The following is a 5,931-nucleotide window of genomic DNA, read 5'->3' on the forward strand; positions in this document are numbered from 1 at the left end:
TTATCACGTTTTAACAAGATACGTATCACGTTTTAACAAGATACATATCACGTTTTAACAAGATACTATCACGTTTTAACAAGATAACTATCACGTTTTAACAAGATACATATCACGTTTTAACAAGATAGTATCACGTTATAACGTGATATGTATCACGTTTTAACAAGATACGTATCACGTTTTAACAAGATAACCATCACGTTTTAACAAGATACGTATCACGTTTTAACAAGATACTATCACGTTTTAACAAGATACTTATCACGTTTTAACAAGATACGTATCACGTTCTAACGTGATAGCGCTCGAATTTTTTTTTTCCTGCGTGATAGCAATGCGCTTCCGTACAAGTCTACTCCACTTTATTCACCAAAAACGTTTTTTTTAATTCACAGAAACTGTTCTCTGTAATCTTTTTTTTTTCTTTTTTTAAACTTTATTGAAACAAGGTAAGTACAAACAAGAAAGGCAAATACAACAGTGGAACTCTGTAGAAGGCATAATACAGGCAAATTTTAGAGTGAAAATACAGAGATTGCTAAGGAAAAAAATAACATATCATTATGACAATAATAATAATAAAAATAATGAAACAATGACTGAAATAGCAACAAGGGGATTTATATGTTAGGATTGACATATATTGACAGGCAATTCCATTAATAATTCAGTCAGGTCTTCAAATGATCCAATACATTTCAGAGATTTCAAATATAACTAAAATTCAGATTAAAACAAGTTTAAAAATTGGAGATGATCTCAGCATTCGTTGTTTATTAATAAAAAATTTTGCCAAACAAAATATTAGGTTACAACATATTTCCTTTTTTTTTTCCAATAATACTCCAAAGGTTACTATATCTCTCGAAATAGATTCAGGAAGTGCAATTTTTGATTTGATCCACTTTTCTAAACAATTCCAAAATATTTTGGTGTGATTGCAGTCATAGAAGACGTGGTCTATTGTTTCAACATCACTTTCACAAAATGAGCATTTATTGTCATCAATATTAAAGCGAATTCTTAGTAGCTTTTGTGAGGTTTTTAAGTTTTAAATAAAGAGTTCTCAACCTTTCAATTGTTATTTTATCAAACTTGCAAAGAATGTTATTTTTATTTATTTTCCCAGGGAATAAAGTCTCATTTAAACAGTTTCTAATTGTGTGGTTATTGAATTTTGGATCAGTGAGTGATATTCCATTAATTAATAAATTGGGTAGTTGTGGGGTCATCGGATTATATGTTATTATATTTTTAAACTGATTAATAAATTGTTTTGGTAAGGCATTATATAATTTCATAAACTCAACTTTTGGGGGAAAGAATTGATATTTTGCACAGAATTGTTCATAGTTTAACATGCAACCATTAACATCCATTAAGTGTATAATAGACCAAATATTCTTTTCCATCCAATCTTTGTAAAATAAGGATTTGTTTCGATGCAGGATGAATCTGTTATTCCATATGATAGAGCCGTGTGGCGAGTAGTTGTGCACATAGAGCATCTTCCAGTATAGTAATACTTGTTTATGGAACTCTGATAGTTTAATGGGCAATTTATGTATATTGAAATCAGCTAGAACTACAAGTTTTAAACCACCTATTTTGTTAAAAATATAATTAGGGACACAATACCAAAATAGTTGAGAATTTTTAATCCAGGATTTTAACCAATTAATCTTAAGAGTACTGTTAAGACATTCAAAGTCAATTACTTTCAGACCGCCATCTTTGATTTCTTTGATCATGTGACCTTTCTGTAGGTAGTGTGGCCTGTTTCTCCAAATAAAGTTCATGTTCATTTGATTAATAGTTTTAGTTAAACTATTTGGGACAGCAGTGCTACAAGTTGAATAAATTAATCTTGATAAACTTTCCATTTTTGATAAGTAAATCCGTCCTAAAATAGAAAGGTCTCGTTTAGTTTGGATTTACATTCTTTAATCTTGTTTTCAATAGTTACGTTTGATTCTTGGTTTTTGGTTATTACAGTTCCCAAGTATTTAATTTCAGATTTGATGCTAGATATTTCTTTTAGGGAAGTGTCATGAATAGCTATAAGCTCACATTTCTTTAAGTTCAGCATTAGACCTGAAGCCTCTAAAAAAAGTTTAATTTTATCAATTACAATTGGAACTTGCTTGTAATTTTTAAAGAAAACTGTGGTGTCATCTGCTAACTGGCTAATAATTAATTCTGTACCAAAAACATCTAATTTCTCAATGTCTTCACAGTTTTTAAGATAGATCGCTAACATTTCTGCAACTAAATTAAAGAGAAATGGGGAAATGGGACACCCTTGAGGAATTCCAACATCAATGTTAAATCTAGCTGTGGTGCCCTGAGGCAGTATTACACAACTATTAATGTATTGATATAGGTCTTTAAATAAAGTTTGCTCCAAAGCCTAGATGCTCAAGAACTGAGAATAAGAACTGGTGTTCCACCGAGTCAAAGGCCTTATAAAAGTCAAGGAAAAGAATAAAGCCATCATCTTTAATCATGTCTCTATATTCAATCAGGTCCTTTACCAGTCTAATGTTGTTGTGGATTGATCTTCCTTTTAAGAAGCCAGACTGTGATTCAGCAATAATGTTTGAGATTCCTGTTTGGAGACGCATGGTAAATATGTATGTTAGTAATTTATAATCTGAATTTCTGAGTGTAATTGGTCTTCTATTCTCAATCAATCTTGGGTCCTTGTCTGGTTTGGGGATACATATAATAAGTCCTTGTTTCATTGTAGTAGGTATAGTATGATTTTTAAAAATATCTGTAAAAACTTGATGTAGTAAARATTTTATGTCTTCCCAAAAGTGTTTATAAAAGTTTCCTGTGAGTCCACCTGGACCTGGTGCTTTGTTTAATGATAAGCAATTAACAGCCTTATCAAGTTCTTTTATTGTAATATTGTCGTCACAAGTTTGTTTGAAATTATTTTCTATTTTAGGGATAAATGTTTCAATTTTTTAAAAAGGTAAGAGATGTTTGTTCTGAGAATTTGGAGGTATACAAGTTGTTATAGAATTTAAAAATCTCTGTTGATATTAAGTTTGTGTTATTGGTTTCAACATTATCTACTATTAAGGAGTTGATAGAATTGTGTTGTCTTCTTTTTTCCAAAAAGAAGACAACACTGCTTACAAAAGTAAGCAGTGTTTTTTTCTCCTTCCTCTATCCATCTCGCTCTTGATCTAACAAAAGCTCCTTTAGCCCTTTGAATATAAATTTCATCTAGTTTAGGTTGGAGGAGTTGTACTTTTTGTTTGTCTTCAATTGAGGGGTTGGGTTTATTGCAATATAGGTTAAGTTGTTGTATAATAAGTTCTTTTTTTGGAGTTCTTTTTTAATTTGTTTACTGAATGAGATAGAAAATTGTCTTACCTTGTACTTTAGGAATTGCCATTTTTGAACAGGACTATTTAGTTCTTTAGTCCTTAATATTTTGGATTAGAACTTTGATTTTTTTGGCAGTAAGTGTCATTTTTAAGAAGACTGTAGTTAAATTTCCAATATTTACTTGTGCCTGGTTTCCAGTTTTGAGGTTTCATTTGTAAGGAAATAAGGCAATGGTCAGTCAACGGTGCAGCAGAAATATCTGAGTTGGTTTCATTGGTTAGTAATTCATTTGTTACAAGCCAGTGATCAAGTCTTGATTTGCTATTTGAACCAGACCATGACAATTTTATACAATTGGGATTAAGATGACGCCACACGTTACTAGATTTTGTTCATTACAAAAATTGTTAAATGTTTTGTTTGGGTAACTTGAGTTATGTTTAGAAGGCCACATATCATAAAATTCATCTGGAACAAGGTTGAGATCTCCACCAATTATAACATTGTTTRTTGAGTAAAATGATTTTAGCTGGTCTAGATGTAAGGCTATTTCTTCTAGCAATAATTTGTTTTGGTTTAGATTATTGTAACCATATATGTTTAATAAAATAAGAATTAAGTTATCTAAACAGACAGTGAGAGATAACCAGTGGCCATTTTCATCCATTTTATTTGAGATAATTTGACCCTGGAAGTTTTTTTTAAAAGAATAGCGACCCCTGCTGATCTTGAAGAGCCATGACAAAAATAAGCTTMATCTCCCCATTGTTTAGACCAAAAGATGTTATCTCCTTGTTTCGAATGAGTTTCCTGTAGGAATATAACATTTGCATTTTTCCCTTTACAAAATAAAAATAAACTTTTCCTTTTAGTCAAATCTCTTAGACCCCTTGAATTAACAGAAATAAGAGAAAGTTCACTTTTCAAGTTAAACATAAAAGATTAATAAAATAAAGTAAAACTGAACAGTATTGGATGGGTTTTACCTGAGAGGAGACTGAACTTTAGGTAGCAAAAACTCCTGAACTAATAAAATTATCTGAAGTCAAATTATCATGAAGAACTATGAGCCCCTAAGGAGTAACTCGTTGTCCGTTGATAAAGGCATATGGGCCTTTGAACACCGCCTATATCCCAGCTTTCCGTGCTTCGACCTTCTTTGTCAGCACAGCGTTTGCGGTTTTAAGTTGACCAATCTCATCTTCCATCTTTTTATTTCTATTTTTACAATCTTGGATTTCAGCGCTATTGAACTCCACCGCTTTAGCAATGTTTGCAATAGAGAGCGCGTTTCGTTTCAGTTCTTCAAAGTTCAGCATCACTTTCTGTAGATTTTCAACTGCTTCTAAGATCATGGCATTTGATGCATTGGAACTAACCTCCTCGTCTCCCTTTGTCTTCCTATGTGGTACTGGGGTCTTACACGGTGAAGTTAGGGCATTTTTAGTCCCTTTGGCATCTGCGTCCAAGCATTAGTCGTGAGTTAGCAGAGCTTTGTTGTTAGCCATTATCGTTGTTGTTTAACTCTTGCTTGTAATTAATTTTCCGGTTATCACTGGATGTTTTCAGTTATTAGTTCACGATTATACTCCTTGGTGTCAAATCCGGACTTCATAAATGTTCAATTATTTATTTAGGAGCTTGCTACCTGGAGCTCAATACTATGCATCCGCCATCTTGCCGCCAATCCACTGTTCTGTAATCTGGAACGTTCGCTACGTTTAGCTGTAGTTACCCACCTAACTGCGTCATGCCTCACGGGCAAAATATCAAAGGTAACAAGGTGACAGAGGACTTATGTTGTAAAAAAAAATACCCCAACAAAAAAGCAAATAATTTTAGTACATGTTATGCGTCAGAAGAGGGCTTAGGAAATACCCCCCCAAAAAAAATTKACCAAAAGGGCACTTGGGGGCAAGGAGAACAAGGGGCAGGTACTCAAGCACCCCTAGCCCCCTCCTCTGCACGTGCCTGTTGGACATAGTCTCCACTGTCTGTGAAAGCGAAGCGCTGCTGCATGTCGCCATATCTTATGATTTATGCAGCGGGATTCTATTATGACGATTAGACAGACATATTCTCCCGCTCAGAGGAAAACACTGCACACTATCTTGGAGTGCCGCGTACTAGTGAAAGGGGGGATGGAGGAGGCGATAGGCGTCTTCTTGATTTTTAATGGCGGGTGAGATCTAATGCCAAGATGCATTATCGCCATCTTCTGTGGTGGAGTGGAGACCAGAATATTTCCCTCTTTTTATCCCAAGATAAATTCTTACAATCTTGTTTACTTAACTTTTATAACCGATTTATCTTAAATGTTTAACATCCTATTCATTCTTAATGTCTCCATATTTACGTAACTTTCAGTTTTTAATTATATAAAGCACTTTGAAATGCCTTGCTGCTGAAATGTGCTAAAATTTGATTGATATTTCCTAATTTCTTGTTTTAACTTTTCTTTCAAGGAAAAACCTCAAAGTTCTGGTTCTGATGGATCAAATAAATTCAGTCTTAATAAAATTTCCAAGCCCAATCATGATAACTACTCAGATCATAAACAGTTTGAATAGGACTCATTTGACCTGC

The 5,931-nt window shown here is 33.2% G+C and overlaps 1 protein-coding gene across 1 annotated transcript in view; it reads right to left on the reverse strand.

The window, feature by feature from the left end:
* Positions 1–5,931, reverse strand: part of LOC103469289 (protein Njmu-R1-like) — a 36,900-nt gene that overhangs the window by 8,338 nt on the left and 22,631 nt on the right. The gene's annotated exons all lie outside the window — the stretch shown is intronic.

Source organism: Poecilia reticulata, linkage group LG8 (assembly GCF_000633615.1).
Source record: "Poecilia reticulata strain Guanapo linkage group LG8, Guppy_female_1.0+MT, whole genome shotgun sequence".
NCBI lineage: Eukaryota > Metazoa > Chordata > Actinopteri > Cyprinodontiformes > Poeciliidae > Poecilia > Poecilia reticulata.